This window comes from Saimiri boliviensis, chromosome X (assembly GCF_048565385.1).
Source record: "Saimiri boliviensis isolate mSaiBol1 chromosome X, mSaiBol1.pri, whole genome shotgun sequence".
NCBI lineage: Eukaryota > Metazoa > Chordata > Mammalia > Primates > Cebidae > Saimiri > Saimiri boliviensis.
This window is the reverse complement of record NC_133470.1, coordinates 41,521,816-41,539,094: the sequence shown is the minus strand read 5'-3', so window position 1 is coordinate 41,539,094 and position 17,279 is coordinate 41,521,816. Positions and strand designations below refer to the sequence as shown.

Genomic DNA, 17,279 nt, shown 5'->3' with positions numbered 1-17,279 from the left:
TGATAACATGAAAATGTTACCTGACTTCTGTGATCTTCCTCTAAAAAACTCACAACCCCGGTCTAATCATCATCAGAACATCAGACCTACAGCAATAGAGGAGTATTCAATATACCTGACCAGTATTCCTCAAAACTAAGATCATTAAAAAAAGGAAAGTCTGAGAAAATATCAGCCAAGAAGAGCCTAGAGACATAACAACTAAACGTAATGTAGTATCCTGGATTAGATCCTGAACAGTAAAAACTAAGTAAATCTAAATAAACTATGGAAGTATCAATATTGGTTCATTAATAGTAATAAATAGATCATACTAATATAAGAGGTTAATAATAAGGTAAACTGGGTGCAGGAAAGCTCTTTTTTTCCATAAATATAAAACTGTTGCAAAAGTAAAGCATATTTTAAAAATTATACTTCACCTAGGAAAACTTCAATCCTCCCTCCCTTTTTATGATCTTTCAGAACATTTATTTGTTCTGTTCATGACATACAACTCAAACGTTTTTAAGAGTTACATCATGGCAAAGATAATGAACTACACATGTAAACTGTAAATTTGTAAATATGTAAAACTTGTAAACAGGAAAAATGTAAACATGTAAACTGCCACTTCCTCTCTCCCACTTTCACCTAAGTATACAGCCTGCTTCCTAGTATGCAAATAAAGTTTAAATGGCTAAATCAGGAATCTGAGACACCTTTCAACTGATTTCCTTACAAATTATTCTAAATTATTAGTTCAAACTGATAATTCTTCAACTACATAAAAACTGTATTGTTATATAACATAATCAAAATGAGATTTGACTTATACAAAGTCAAACGAGTCCACATGTATTCTCCTAGAATTTTTGCTATGGAAAAAATTTTAAATTTCTATAATTTAGAAATGCCTGATAAAACATTCTCATTCTTCTCATATTTTGACAACCCTACGCCCAAATACCGACAAGCAATGCTAACGTCCATATTTACCTTTACAACCATACTGATTCCAAGCAAAACCACTTTTAGTAGCAAATTGCATAACCCAAAAGAGATAACGTACAAAATAGGAGAGAGTTTCATACAAGTTCTAACAGAAAAAAACCTATAGGTGAATTAAGTCGAGTAGCACATAGTAGTAAAGGCACGGCAAAAGAAACCTGATCTGTCATAACTCTAACATTAATCAAGTGATTTATTATGATAAAATGCCATCTATCATATTGATGTCACTTTCAATTTTTGTACTGGCTTTAGTTCAGTTTATATTTAATTTATAAATTACATTTATAAAACTGTTTAGTAGTAGAAAAAAATACACGTAAGGAATTTATTCAGAGATGTTTGAACAAGCCAACATAGTTTCTGGAAGAAAGTTTTTTTACCATGACATTTTCCTTGGTATAAGACGCTGTAAAGTCATAAAAGAAAAGCCATTACATTCACTCAAGAATATGTCCAGTTGTGCTTTAGGTTTCACACTTTAATATCTTTAGTTTTTTGTTTTTTTTTTTTTTTTTTTTTTTGAGACGGAGTTTCGCCCTTGTTACCCAGTCTGGAGTGCAATGGCGCGATCTCGGCTCACCGCAACCTCCGCCTCCTGGGCTCAGGCAATTCTCCTGCCTCAGCCTCCTGAGTAGCTGGGATTACAGGCACGCGCCACCATGCCCAGCTAATTTTTTGCACTTTTAGTAGAGACGGGGTTTCACCATGTTGACCAGGATGGTCTCGATCTCTCGACCTCGTGATCCACCCGCCTCGGCCTCCCAAAGTGCTGGGATTACAGGCTTGAGCCACCGCGCCCGGCATATCTTTAGTTTTAAACGTAACTTTACATGTAATTTTAAAGACAAACTTTAAGAATTGCAAGAATACATTACTTTTACTTAACTAGACATTATTAACTAAACTAAAAGCTTTAAAACTCAAAAATAAAACCCCACTAAAAGCTTTAGAACTCAGATTAAAAATAAAACTTAACAAACCTCAGTTTAAGTTCCAGCTCCACCATCTGGTAACTGTGAGATCTTAGTAAAGCCACTTAAAACCCTTTGAACCTTAGTTTCCTCATATGTAAAATAAGAATACTATCTCTTTTGCCGATCTCACATAAGCACAGGAGAAGTAAAACCTACCCACATTGCCAGTATGTTTTCTATTCCTTCTGGACAGAAAAGATCAACTCATATAAACAGTTCACTTCAGTAAAAGATGAAAACATAACAATCTTGTCATCATTTTTAAATGAAAAAGAATTTAACCTACGTTTGAACTACACAGATACAATACATCGAACATGATGACAGACTGAGGAAATACAAAAAGGAGTAAAAGATTCATGCTCGCTCAAGGTATGTGTGTGTTGGGGGGTGGGGACGCTTAAAGAGACAATTCTACCATGCTATCACAAATATGAAAGAGAAAATATAGCCAGGAGTGGTGGCTCACACCTATAATCCCAGCACTTTGGGGGGTCAGGAGTTTGAGAACAGCCTAGGAATCATGGTGAAACCCTGTCTCTACTAAAAATACAAATATTGGCCAGGCGTGGTGGTGCGTGCCTGTAATTCCAGCTACTAGGGAGGCTAAGGCAGGAAAATTGCTTGAACCCGGAAGGCGGAGGTTGCAGTGAGCTGAGATGGCGCCACTGCACTAGAACCTGGACACAACAGAGCGAGAGTCCGTCTCCAAAAAAAAGAAAAAATATATATATAATCAAGAAAATGTATAGGACTATAAAAACCATAAATACCTGACCAACTAGATAGTCAAACTGCTTTAAAGATGTAAAGCAATTTAAATGTAAGCTACAAGCAATGCAATTAATTTCTTGCTGGGCACCTATTACGTGGCAGACACTGTGCTTGGTAGGTATACCAGATTCATAAGTGAGTATAGACAAACCCTGTCCTCACAGAAACAGCAATCATGCAGGAAAGACAAAATTTTAAAATGGAAAGATGGGCCAGGCACCATAGCTCATGAACCTATAATCCCAACACTTTGGGGAGGCTAAGGCAGGAGGATCGCTTGTGCCTCGGAGTTGGAGATCAGCCTGAGCAACACAATGGGATTCTGTCCCTACAAAAAAATTTAAAAATTAGTCAAGTATGGTGGTATGCACCTGTAGTCTCAGCTACTAGGAAGGCTGAGGTGAGACGATCGCTTGAGTGTAGGCTAGGTCGAGCCTGCAGTGAGCCATGATTACACCACTGTACTCCAGCCTAGGTGACAGTGAGACCCTGTCTCTAAATAAAAAGTAATTTAAAAAAACGTTTAAAAAGGTTGGCCGGGCACGGTGGCTCACGCCTGTAATCCCAGCACTTTGGGACGCCAAGGCAGGCAGATCATGAGGTCAGGAGTTCAAGACTAAACTGACCAACATGGTGAAAACCCTTCTCTACTAAAAATACATAAACTAGCCAGGCATGGTGGCTCGCACCTGTAATCTCAGCTACTCAGGAGGCTGAGGCAGGAGAATCACTTGAATCTGGGAGGCGGAGGCTACTGTACTCCAGCCTGGGTGATGGGGCAAGACTCAGTCTCAAAAAAAAAAAAAAATACACACACACACACACACACACACACACACACACATATATATATATATACATATATATATATAAAGGCATGACACTACAGAGAAAATATGGTATACTACTAAAGTATACAGCAGCGAGGGACGGGCAGCCTAAGGAAACATATATTAGCAAGAAAAAAGTTTCATTTTTCCTTTAACTTTCTCATTCTTTCCTCTTTTAAACAGTAAAGGCAGCCAAAGCATTGGGGGAAATCTAATTCAAAAAGTTTGTTCAGTGTTGGTAAGTAAACTGCTTTTCTGTCTGAATGTCTGTCTGTCTGTCTCTGTCTGTCTGTCTGTCTGTCTGTCTGTCTCTCTCTCTCTCTCTCTCTCTCTCCCCCCCCACCAACCCTTCCCTCAAACATTACTATGAAATCTCTCCTTTTGACACAGTATAGTAATAAGTGCACAAGTATTCCTCCTCACAGAAGAATACTATTGCTACACTGCCTGGTCAACAATGAACATTGTCCCAGCACCTTGGGAGGTCGAGGTGGGGGGGATCATGAGGTCAGGAGATCAAGACCATCCTGGCTAACACGGTGAAACCCCAGAAATCCCATCTCCACTAAAATTACAAAAATTAGCTGGGCATGGTGACACGCACCTGTAGTCCCAGCTACTCGGGAGGCTAAAGCAGGAGAATCGCTTGAACCCCGGAGGCAGAGGTTACAGTGAGTTGAGATCATGCCCCTGCACTCCAGCATGGGCGAGAGAGCAAGACTCTCTCGAAAAGAAAAAAGAAAAGAACAAGAAAGAGTTATGTCAATGTGGTCTTTCTCTCTAAATATTGTATTGCACTGTACTCACCCTTCTTCTTGTGATGAACTTCAGTTTATGGTTTTTTCTTTTCTTATTAAGAACTTTCTCCTATTCATTTAAAGGAAGCACTTTAAGGCTTCTCTTTGTCATATCCAAATTGCGAGCATCACTTCTCTTGTGTTTTGGGGTCATTATTAAGTCAAATAAGGGTTACTTGAACACAAGCACTTTGATATCACAACAATCTATCTGGTAACTCAGACGACTACTAGTGGACTAACAGTGGTCAGTGTAAACAGTGTAGATACACTGAACAAAGGGATAATTCATGTCCTAGGCAGGACAGTGCGAGATTTCATCATGCTACTCAGAAAAGGGTGCAATCTAAAACTTATGAGTTTCTGGAACTTTCCATTTAATATTTTCAGACTGCAGTTAACCACAGGTCAACTGAAACCACACAAAGTGAAACCGTGGATAAGAGGATACTACTCTGTTACAAAGCAGATTAGCTACACCGCTCTTCTACGATAAAAGGTTTTTTCATGACAGCAGATATTTCTTATCTCCAACAGTGAGAATACAGATCCAAGGCCAGCCACTGGGTACAATACCAGAGGGTGATGAACACAAGCAATAAATTGGGCTAGGTCTCAGAATTGGAGAAATGTTACTTTTTCTAGCATTGGAACAGAGGGATGTCATTTTTAGCTACAATACTTAACATTTTCCAAAACTACAGTTTGTGCCCTTTCCATTTCTGTTTATTTAAAGAGAAGTGGCAACATAAGCTTATGACCAGCAACATAAAAGAAGTTTAAAATAAATAGTCATTTTTCTACATATCCACCATATTATCACCACTCACAGAATGTTCATACTAAGCAAATAACTAATGGCAAGAAAAAACCTTAGAGCTAGGGTCAATGCTTAGGAAACATCCACAATGTACAACTGTCTAAAGCAGTTGTCTAGATTCTAGAAAAGCCTAGCCAGCTCCAAATGTTTCTATCAACACAGAATGTAAATAAATGTAGTAGTACAGACTATCATAACTAGGTTTACCATTATGGGTCAAGAATTAACCCAAGAAAATAGTGTAAGACAGTGGCTGTATGACTTTTTAGCCACAGAATGCTTTCATTTCAGACATACTCTCACAAGAGTATCCAGTATTATGCTCAATTCTAAGCTAACTTTGCTAATGCCACCCACTTAGTCCAACCACTCAAAGTATACCAGGTGTAAACAAGGGTGCTATTATAAAGAAAACTTTGAATTACATCTGGTTCTTTTCTGAAAGTAAGTAACTTACAAAAACTGGTACTTTCATGAGTTTAGTCTGTCCAATGAGTTTAGTCTGTCCACAGTCTCACAGCTAGTAAGTGTCAAAGTCTAGTGACAGGGTCGGGGAACACATGAAAAAGAACGAATACCTAGAACCCACAACCTAATAGTAACATCTTTCTTATGATTCACTCCTGACACAATGCTCTTCCTGGAATCATTTCCTTTATCTACCTAAAAAACTTATCTAAGACATAAAGAACTTCTGTATTAACATAAATGAAACATCTTTCTAACATAACCTATTCTTGTTTACCAAGTAGATTATCAGAATTGTTAATTATTAACAACAGTTACTGACTGCTAAGTACTATGCACTTTACATACCTTAGCTCATTTAATTCACACAAACCTATGAGGTTAAGTACAGATGACCCTTGAATAACGAGGAGGTTAGGGGCGCTGACCCCTCGAGGCACAGCTAAAAGTTTACATATAACTTTTGATTCCCCCAAAACATAACTACTTATAACCTACTGTTAACCAGAAGTCTTACCAATAATATAAACAGTTAACACGGCCCAGCACGGTGGCTCATGCCTGTAATCCCAACACTCTGGGAGGCCAAGGTGGGCCAATCACCAGAGGTCAGGAGTTCGAGACCAGCCTGACCAACATGGAGAAACCCTGTCTCTACTGAAGATACAAAATTAGCAGAGCGTGGTGGCGCATGCCTGTAATCCCAGCTACTCGGGAGGTTGAGGCAGGAGAATTGCCTGAACCCAGGAGGCAGAGGTTACAGTGAGCTGAGATGGCGCCACTGAACTCCAGCCTGGGCAACAAGAGCAAATCTCCGTTTCAAAAAAAAAGATTCTAATGATTAATGATATGCAATTCTAGTCAATCCAAGTGAACAGAGATTTACCTTGGCACTCTGAAGCAGTTTTTCCCAAGTAGTGTTTCATGGAAAAAGGATTTCTCATTATAAAACATACGTATGTTACGTAGTGGTTCATGATGTAACGCATTTCTTCCCACTGTCCTGATTAGAAAAGAAAAATTCCAATGAACACTGTTTAAAAGTTTAAGGAAAAAAATGAGGCCAAAGTGAGCGGATCACTTGAGTTCAGGAGTTAGAGAAAAGCCTAGCCAACATGATGAAACAGTACCTCTACTAAAAAATACAAGAAAAGTAGCTGGGCGCAGTGGCACACTCCTGTAGTCCAAGCTACTCGAGAGGCTGAGACAGGAGAATTGCTTGAACTCGGGAGGCAGAAGTTGCAGTGAGCTAAGATCACACCACTGCCCTCCAGCCTGGGCAACAGGAGCAAGATTCTGTCTCAAAAAATAAAAATAAAAAAGTCTATGAAAAACAATAGAGTAACCTTCATTCCTATATCAGAGAATAAGACATTCTAATTAGGCGGACTTAAAGATCCCTGAATGCGGCTGAGCACGGTGGCTCACACCTGTAATCCCAGCACTCTGGGAGGCTGAGGTGCATCACTTGAGCTCAAGAGTTCAAGACCAGCCTAGGCAACACACTGAGACTTTATCTTTACCAAAAATTAAAAAAAAACAAAAAACAAAAATTAGCTGGGCATAGTAAGCACCTGTATAGTCTCAGCTACTCAGGAGACTGAGGCAGGAAGACTGCTTAATCCCGAGAGCGTGTGGCCATAGTCAGCCATGATCACACTGCCGTACTCCAGCCTGGGCTACAGAGAGAGACCCTGTGTCCAAAAAAAGAAAAGAAAAGATGGAGGAGAAGTAATGAGGATGAGGTTAAAAAGTTATATGGAGGCCCAAATGTTGAGGGACATCAACTTTTACTATTCTTTGGGAAGAAAGCAAAGATTTTTTGTTTTGTTTTTGGAGACAGAGTCTCCCTCTGTCGCCAGCAGGCTGGAGCGCAGTGGCTCAATCTTGGCTCACTGCAACCTCTACCTTCCAGTGATTCTTTTGTCTCAGCCTCCCAAATAACTAGGACTACAGGCACACGCCACCACACCTGGCTAATTTTTTGTATTTTAATAGAGACAGGGTTTCACCATGTTGCCTAGGCTGGTCTCGAACTCCTGAGCTCAGGCAATCCGCCCACCTCAGCCTCCCAAAGTGCTAGGATTACAGGTGTGAGCCACCACGCCCAGCCAAAAGCAAAGATTTTTTAGTAAAACTGTATCACTGAGGGGAGTGCAAAGAATTATTCTCTGGAGATTCCAAACCCAAGAAGCATTAGCTACTATACTACCTGAGCAAAGCAAAAGAGAAAGAAAAAAAAAATTATAGCCACATATAGAAGCTATATATATATTCTATACTTACATATATAAACATATATGTTTTTCTTTAATTTTTAAAACAAAATGTTATAAACATTCTTAAATGGTTGAGGAGGGAATATGATGGTAGATTTGGTTCTGAAACAATGTAAATATTTTGCAACCATGTATGTATTTTAAATGCTACGTTGTAAATAAAATTACAGTTAAAAAAGCAATCTTTACAAAGCCAAAAGCAAAATAAAACAAATAAACCTTACTATGTAACCAGCTGATAACATAACCAGACATAAAACAATTATTTCAAAGAACTTTAAAACAGCAATTTGACCAAACATTCCCAATGGAATACAAAAAATCCTCAAGCTACAATTAGGAACCATGTACAGTCATGTATCCCTTAAGACTAAGATATGCCCTGATAAATGGGCAATTTCATCCCTCTGCAAACACAACAGAGTATACTTATACAAACCTAGATGGTATATCCTACTACACACCTAGGCTACAAACCTGGCACTGTAAGTTACTGTACTGAATACAATAGACCGATGTCACACATGGTAAATATTTGTGTCTAAACATATCTAAACATACAAAAGGTACAGTAAAAATAGGGTATTATAATTTTATGGAACCAACCTTACCATCACTGACCAAAATGTTGTTACATGGCAGATGAATATAGTTCATGGTAGGGTTGGTATTGTTATTCCAACACTGTTAACGTATGTAGTGTGTGATAAAGCAACTGAGTCATTACGTTGTTGTCTTTGAGAGCCAAAATTTTCAACACGCGAGACAAGACACATTTAAAATTGATAACAAAACACTGTAGTTCTGAATTTGAACTGAAAGATATGTGTGAAATCCTTATTTTAAAACCTTTAGAAAGAAATGAAGAATGACATCAGCAAAAATGGTGGCTTAAGAACATCTAACAATTCCTCTCCTCTCCCACGAGAAAGCTAGCAAATATTTTCAGAATTAACTTTTTAATAACTCTGGAAACTAATCAAAGGCTTGCAGCAATCTTGGAAGTGTTTAGTGAACTTTTCTTTCCAAATCTTGGTAAAAACAGAAAGCTTTGTGGCTTTTTGATTTGTCCTAGTCCCATTTTCTCCATACAGCTCTGCAGTAGACTTGAAAACAAACAGCATGATAGATTCCTGGTAACATCCAGCAGCCTGAAAAGCCAGCAGAGGGAGCACAATGAGGCTGAAGCTCCTTCAAAGCCTCATTCCCAGGAAATTCACCTGTATAATGGCTCCCTGGAAAATCCCTCTTGCGAGGCTAGGTATTTGATGTAAATAGAGTTCACCAGTGTGAAATGCCTTTATTTGAAGGGCTATTTGCTGAAAACAATTCCAGGGAATTGTTTAGCTTAGAGGCTGGCTGAAGCAGTGGGTAACAACAGAGACAAACAAAAGACTAACCAAAAACTTCAGAAGGAAAAGAAGGAGACTGAGATATCCGTTAAGAGTTTTAAAAGCTCCAACAAAAACATGAAAAACCTCAGAATGAAGAAAGCCAAGCACAGACAGATAAGGGGCCGTGTGCATGTGCCCATGAAAGATCTAAGAAGTTCCTAGGCTCTCACCTCTGCTTTTCCATGAGGTTCTGTGCAATCAAAATAATGGCTATGGCAATGTTGTCAACTGCCTGCACAAGGCGCTCCTGAGCAAACACTGGGAGACTTATTGGTCCCAGACAGTTGAGGAAATCACTTGCTAAAATAAACAAGGAGAGAATTCAGTGGTAATATGTAACAAAGAATATAGACTTTACAAAATTAATTCAGAGAAGTCACTAAACAAAGAAACAACTACAGCAAACAAAAGCCAATGCTGCATAGGGGGAACCTTCTGCTTTTAGAGTTGCTACATTATAATAAATTGTCCAGTTTTCAACCAAAAATTCTGAGACATGCAAAGATCCAGCCATAGAACAAAAAGCAATCTACAGAAACCAAAAGTGTTGAAAGGAAAAAACAGTCAACCAAGAATTCTAGATTCATTCAGCAAAACTATTCTTAATCATCAAGGGAGGATTAAGACTACCATATAAACAAAAACTGAATTTGTCACTAGGAATCCAGTTGAAAGGACAAGAGACAGTAACTAAAATTCACAAGAAAAAATAAGGAGTACCAGTAAAAGTAATTCTCAGCTGCAACGATCTTAATGTGCCCCCACAAGATTTCTATGTTAAAATTTAATCAGGCCGGGCACAGTGGCTCACGCCTGTAAATCCAAGCACTTTGGGAGGCCAAGGCGCGTGGATCACAAGGTCAAGAGATCAAGACCATCCTGGTCAACATGGTGAAACCCCGTCTCTACTAAAAATACAAAAAATTAGCTGGGCGTGGTGGCGCATGCCTATAATCCCAGCTACTCAGGAGGCTGAAGCAGAATTGCCTGAACCCAGGAGGCGGAGGTTGCGGTAAGCCAAGATTGCGCCATTGCACTCCAGCCTGGGTAACAAGAGGGAAACTCTGTCTCAAAAAAAAAAAAAAAAAAAAACTTAATCGACAATGTGATAGTATTAAGAGGTAAGGCCTTTATGAGGTGATTAAGTGATGAAAGCAAAGCCCTCATGAATGGGATTAATAACCTAAAAGAAGTCTGAGAAAGCTGTTCTTCCCTTTGCCCTTCTACTCTATGTCACATAAAGATGCAGCAATCTTGGAGGCAGAAAGCAAACCTTCACTAGACACCAAATCTGGGAGTGCCTTGAAGTTCCCTATCCCCAGGACTATGAGAAATAGATTATCCAGTCTGTGGTATTCTGCTATAGCAGAACAAATTGACTGAGACATCAGGTAAATATAAAAGACAGTGTAAATGCACCAGGCTTGGTGGCTCACGCCTCTAATCCGGCACTTTGGGAGGCTAACGGGCAGATCACCTGAGGTCACGCGTTCAAGACCAGCCTGGCCAACATGGTGAAACCCGTCTGTACTAAAAATACAAAAATTGACAGGTAATCCCAGCTACTTGGGAGGCTGAGACAGGAGAATCACTTGAACCCAGGAGGTGGAGGTTGCATTGAGCCAAGATCGAGCCACTGCACTCCAGCCTGGGCGACACAGCAAGACTCAGTCTCAAAAAAAAAAAAGACAGTGTAAATGCATTTTTTGTTTGTTGAACTTACTGTCTCCTATGTGATTTAAAAGAAACTCTGTAAGGCGGTAGTTATGTACCTGTGTTGATGGGAACACAATATATAAAAATATAACTCACATGACAATACCAATGCAAACGAGGGGAAAGTTAAGAGAGTTATACAGGGGCAAAGCTTTTGTATACTAATGAAATAAAGCTGCTGTTAATCACAACAGGACTGTTTTAGGTTGCTAACTGTAATTCCCAGGGCAATTACTCAAAAAATAAAAAACATATACTAAACTAAGCCAAAGGGGAATTAAAATGGTACACTAACAAATAACACAAAAATGGTAGAAATTGAGGCTGGGCCTGGTGGCTCACGCCTGTAATTTCAGCACTTTGGGAAGCTGAGGCAGGTAAATCACCTGAGGTCAGGAGTTCGAGACCAGCCTAAAAACATGGTGAAACCCTGCCTCTACTAAAAATACAAAAATTATCCAGGCGTGGTGATGCACACCTGTAATCCCAGCTACTCAGGAGGCTAAGGCAGGGGAATCACTTCAACCCAGCCACTGCACTCCAGCCTGGGCGACAGAGCAAGACCCCGCCTCAAAAAAAAAAAAAAAGGTAAAAACGGAGGAATAGAGGACAAAAACAACAGATGACGATATGATGAAAACAAACAGTACAAGGGCAGATGTAAATCCTACTTTATCAGTGATCACATAAAATGCAAATGAATTAAACACTCTTCAATTAAAAAGACAAAGATCAACAGAATGAATTTTTGTATTTTTGAGACAGAGGCTTGCTCCATCGCCCCAGGCTGCAGTGCAGTGGCTCAATTTCTGCTCATTGCCACCCCTGCTTCTCAGGTTCAAGTGTTTCTCCTGCCTCAGCCTCCCAAGGAGTAGGCTGGGAATACAGTCGTGCGCCACCACACCCAACTACTTTTTGTATTTTTTCTTCTTCTTCTTCTTTTAATCCAAAAGTATTCTCTGCAATATTTTTTGTATTTTTAGTAGAAACAGGATTTCACCATGTTGGCCAGGCTGGTCTCAAACTCTTGACCTCAAGTGATCCACCCTCTTTGGCTTCCCAAAGTGTTGGGATTACAGGCATGAGCCGCTGGGGCTGGCCTGAATTTTTTTTGAAGCGTAACACAACTACATGCTTTCTAAAAAAAACACTAGATTCAAGGACAAAAACAGGTTGAAACTAAAAGGATGTAAGACCTATGTACCATGCAAAAAATAACCAAAATAGAGCTGGGTGGCTATACTAGTATCATACAAAAGGCACTCTGAATACATACATACTATGTACTCACAAAAAGTTATGAATTTTTAAAATACACTTTGTGACAAAAAAATTGTTACTAGGGACACAGAATATTCTGTAATAATAAAAGGATCAATTCATCAAGAATGTGTAACAGATAAAAACATAAACATAACAGAACTCATATACAAGCAAAAGCTGAACTGAGAAAAAAATAAGACAATTCAACATAAGTTGGAGACTTCGATACTTAACTTGCAATAATCAGACAGCGGATCACAAGAAAATAAAAGACTCAAAGAGCTCTATAAAACAAGACTTAATGCCTGGTGCAGTGGCTCACGCCTGTAATCCCAGCACTTTGGGAGGCTGAAGCAGGTGGATCACCTGAGGTCAGGAGTTCAAAATCAGCCTGTCCAAAATAGAAAAACCCCGTCTCTACTAAAAAATACAAAACTTAGCCGAGCATGGTGGCAAGCGCCTGTAATTCCAGCTACTCGAGAGGCTAAGGCAGAAGAATCGACTGAACCTGGGAGGCGAAGGTTACAGTGAGCCAAATTATGCCATTACACCCCAGCCTGGGAGACAGCAAGACTCTGTCTCAAAAATAATAATAATAAATAAAAAGACCTATAGAACACTCCCTGCAACAACAGCAGAATACACATTCTACTCAAATGTACGTGGAACACTATCCAGGATACAGGATAAAAACCATGTTAGGCCACGAAAACAAGTCCCCATAATTTTTTTTTTTTTTTGAGACGGAATCTCACTCTGTTGCCTTGGCTCACTGTAGACTCTGCCTCCCAAGTTCAAGCAATTATCCTGCCTCAGCCTCCCGAGTGCCTGAGATTACAGGCATGTGCCACAATGCCTGGCTAATTTTTGTATTTTAGTAGAGATGGGGTTTCACCATGTTGGACAAGCTGGTCTCAAACTCCTAACCTCACGTGATCTGCCCACCTTGACCTCCAAAGTGCTTGGATTACTGGCGTGAGCCATTGCACCCAGTTGTCCCCATAATTTTAAAAGAATTAAAACTTTTAAAGCTGTGCTCTTCCTTAGGAGAATCTGAGTTGGCAGAAAAAAAAAAAGAAAAAGAAAAAAGCTGTGCTCTCTGACCAAAATGTGGTGAAATTAGAAATCAGTAACAGGAACAAATTGGGGAAATTCACAGAAATACGAAAATTTTTAAATACTCCAAAATAACTAATGGATCAAAGAAAAATGCAAAATACTAAACCATTCCACAACATTATGATTCAACACATTACACAGAAAATAAATTGCCTCATTTATTAAATAACAGAATAAATGGCTAAACTTACTGTAAGAGAAAATCCATATTATTAAAGGGCCCACCAATCTTTTTTCCAGGAAGATTCCTCTCATAAAAAAAGTCTCAGATTCTTATATGAATTGTACAGTATCGTTTAAAATAGCAAAAAGGATACAATCTCAGAATTTTAGAGCTAGAATGAATTAAAATTGTAGAACTTTATTGCATGTACATTGCTGAAATAATTATTCCCTGCCTAAGGCAGACTAATGCCTCCTATCTATTAATTTTTCCCTTGCCTATTCATTTGAAATTCATACAGAAACATATCTGTATGTACCACCACCTCTCCTTCCTACTCCTAAAAACTTCTGAATCACTTTGTCTATTTTAAGCGTTTTAAGAATTTTGGGGAAAAAAATTTTGTTTGGCTGGCCTTAATATGTTGAAAGGAGCAGAATGTTATGTTATACTGGTATATTTGGCATAGGAAACTAAAGAGTAACTGCTGTTTGACGGCAAACCATAACAGTGACATTCTGCTATAACCCAGCTTATCTTTCAGTTTTTTTCTTTGCATGTAAATATGTACTTCCTTTAAAGAATATGACAGGAAGCATTTTATATTCAAAAGTAAGCCTTGTAGTTATTTAAACTATATCACCAAAATAACAGTTTTGGGTCAAGCCCTAATTGAAACAGATTTAAAATGAGAATCTTATGTTGTGATTTTGTCACAAGATTTTCCTAAATTTGATTTTTAAGATTTGCTTTGTTCACATGACATATTATCTTTAGACAAAACTTTCATAATTCAAACTTGAATTACTATAAGACTTCCAGTTCCACCAAAATGGAGTACCATAGCTTCATTCTTCCCAGATCCTCCCTCTTACAACTAAAAAACCTTGAACATAATAACAAACAAGCATAGAAAGTAGCTGAAAAATGGAAAGAAAGCAGATTTCCTAAAGACTTCATGATTTGAGGAGTAACAAGGCAATGAGATCCTTGGGTTTTCATATTGCTACCCATATTTCCAAGACAGGATGCTGCTTCAGAAGGCCCCAATCCAGTATCACCAACTGTCACTGAGAAAAGAAAAAAAAAAAAATCCCAAGAAAAGCCTGTTCCTCCTAGTCAAAGGGCTGGGAAATAGGTAAGCTTAACAAAAGAAACCTTTCTGGCAAAACCTATCCTACTCCAGCTAAGTACCAACAGAACACACACACATACCCTCCTTCCCTCCCTCCCTTCCTTTCTCCCTCTCTCTGCAGTTTCAGTGGAGCCAAGCATACAGCTAATACAACACAAAACACCCCCCACCACCAAACAGAAGAAGCAGGTGGTACTTTGCACCAGGTGGTACTGGCAGGGCAGAGTACACCCTCCACCCAGCAAGAGCAGGCTGTGGGATTGGAGCCCCTACCAAGGTTGTGTTGGCAAGACCAAAAAGGGAACTGATCTTCTATCCCCCACACAGGGGTGCTCCAGTTCCTCTGTTGGGTTAGTGGCAAGGCTAAAAGAGGAGCTGATCTTCCATACTCTACCCAGTAAAGCAAGTGGTGTTCAGACTCACCCATTTAAGATAGTGTCAGTGAAGTCTAGGGGCAAGCTAGGTTTCCACCATCACCCATTAGCAAGGAGGCTTAATGAAGCTGTGTGAGGCAGTTAGTCACCACTATCTTTTACCACCACTCCATTCCCACCTCCTCCCGCACACACAGGCCTGGTGTCAACGGGACCTAGCAAGAACCTGAACCTGCACCCCTACCCAGCCATTAACAAGACTAAATAAGGAGATGTGAGTTAGAGTCAGTCAGCTTTCTATTCCCGGCCCCCACCCTAGTGTCAGTGGTAACCAGTGAAGAGCTGAACCTCCACATTCACCCAGCTCAAGGCTAAATGAAGCAGTGTAAGGCAGAGTAGCTGATGACCATTTCAGCCATTCTCACACCAGTGATACCCAGAGCGGGGCTGAGCTTCTATTCCCCACCTGGCATCAACTCGGGGGAAGTGGTATGAGGTAAGGAGCTTTTTCTTCATCCTGCAGCATCAGAGCAGTGTGAGTTAGCCTCCCTACTTCTCTCTTGCTGAGGCAGCATGGCCCATCAGAAAGTTCATCTTATACCCCCTACTCAGAGGCAACAAGGTGGCATAAATGGTGCCCAACTTTTATCAGAAAGATGTGAGGGTAAGGGAGGAATTGAACTTCCATCCCACCAGTCTGCATTAAGGCAATGTGACTTAGTGCCCCACGTTTTCCAGAGTAATTGTCAGCAGGACCCAGCAAGAAGCTGAACAAACACACCCACCTAGCCCTTGCACTACACTTCAAGAGGGAAAATGCCTACTATAAAAAAGAATAGGCCAGGAACTGTGGTGCACACCTGTGACTCCAGCTACTCAAGAGGCTGAGGCAGGAGGATTACTTGAGTCCTAGAGTTCAAGACCAGCCTGGTCAACAGAGTAAGATCCCATCTCAACAAAAGGGGAAAAAAAAATTAGCCACGCATGGTGGCGCACACCTGTTGTCCTAGTTATTCAGGAGGCCAAGGTGGGAGAAATCACTTGAGCTCAGGAGTTTGAGGTTACAGCAAGCTATAATGGTATCACTGCACTCCAGCCTGGATGACAGAGCAAGAACCTGTCTAAAAAAGAAAAAGAACACGAACAAGATGCACAGTTCTCAAAATATTTATGATATCCAAATGTCCAGGGTACAAACTGAAAATCACATACCATACCGAAAACCAGGAAAGCATAAAATGAATGAGGAGAAACAACCAACAGACACAACAGTGAGGTACATAAGATTTTTTAATTACTTGACAAAAATATTTTTAAAGCAGTCAACAAAATGCTTCAACGAGTAATTGCAACTGCTCTTGAAACAAATAAACAGAAATCTCAGCAAACAAACATTTTAAAAGAGCCAAAGGAAATTATAAAACTAAAAAAAGAAAAACCTAAAATAAAAACTCTTTGGATAAGCTCAATAAAAGAGTGGAAATGATAGGTGACAGAGTCAGTGAACAGATCTATAGAATTAAGTCAATCTAAACAAGAGAGAAAACAGACTGAAAAAAAAAAAAATGAACAATGTCTCAGGGACCTATGGGACAAAAATCGAAAAAACTAAGATTCTTCTCAGAGTCTGAGAAGATGAGAGAGAATAGGACTGAAAAAGTATTCAAAGATATGATGGCTGAAAACTTGCCAAATTCGGTGAAACACAATAAACAAAGATACAAAAAGGTGAGTAAACCCCAAATAAAAAAGACATCCACACCAATACATCACAATTAAACTTCTGAAAACTAAAGACAAAAAAAAAAATCCTGACAGCAGCTAGAGAGAAATGATATATTACTTTATAGGGGAACACTAATTCAAATGACAGCAAATTTCTCATCTAAAACCATAAAGAACAGGGAAAAAAAAAAAAAAGCACAACGCTTGTCAAGTACTGGAAGAAAATAACTGTCCACTGTGAATTTTATATACAGCAAAAATATACTTCAGGAATGAAGGAAAATGAGACAATCTCAGAAAAACTAAGAATTTTTTGCTAGCAAACCTACCCTGAAAGAATGGCTAAAGAAGCTCTCTAAAAAAAAAAAAAAAAAGAGAGAGAAAGAAAAAGAAAATGATAATGGACGAATGCTGAAACTTCAGGGAACCTTGGAATAGGTAAAAATAGGGGTAAA

General features: G+C 39.3%; 1 protein-coding gene across 18 annotated transcripts in view; it reads right to left on the bottom strand.

The window, feature by feature from the left end:
* The window catches only part of KDM6A (lysine demethylase 6A), a 207,805-nt gene that overhangs the window by 168,084 nt on the left and 22,442 nt on the right, over window positions 1-17,279 (bottom strand). The window contains exons 1-2 of one of the 18 annotated variants that reach the window (XM_074391955.1): window positions 9,500-17,279; window positions 6,543-6,659 (exon numbers count right to left, since the gene is read on the bottom strand). The exon at window positions 9,500-17,279 is cut by the window's right edge and continues 20,814 nt beyond it. The exons of 16 other annotated variants lie outside the window; for them this stretch is intronic. The gene's annotated coding sequence lies outside the window, so the exon portion shown is untranslated. Of the gene's footprint in view, window positions 1-6,542 lie in introns of all 18 variants that reach the window. One more of the 18 variants, XM_074391954.1, reaches the window with a different exon arrangement.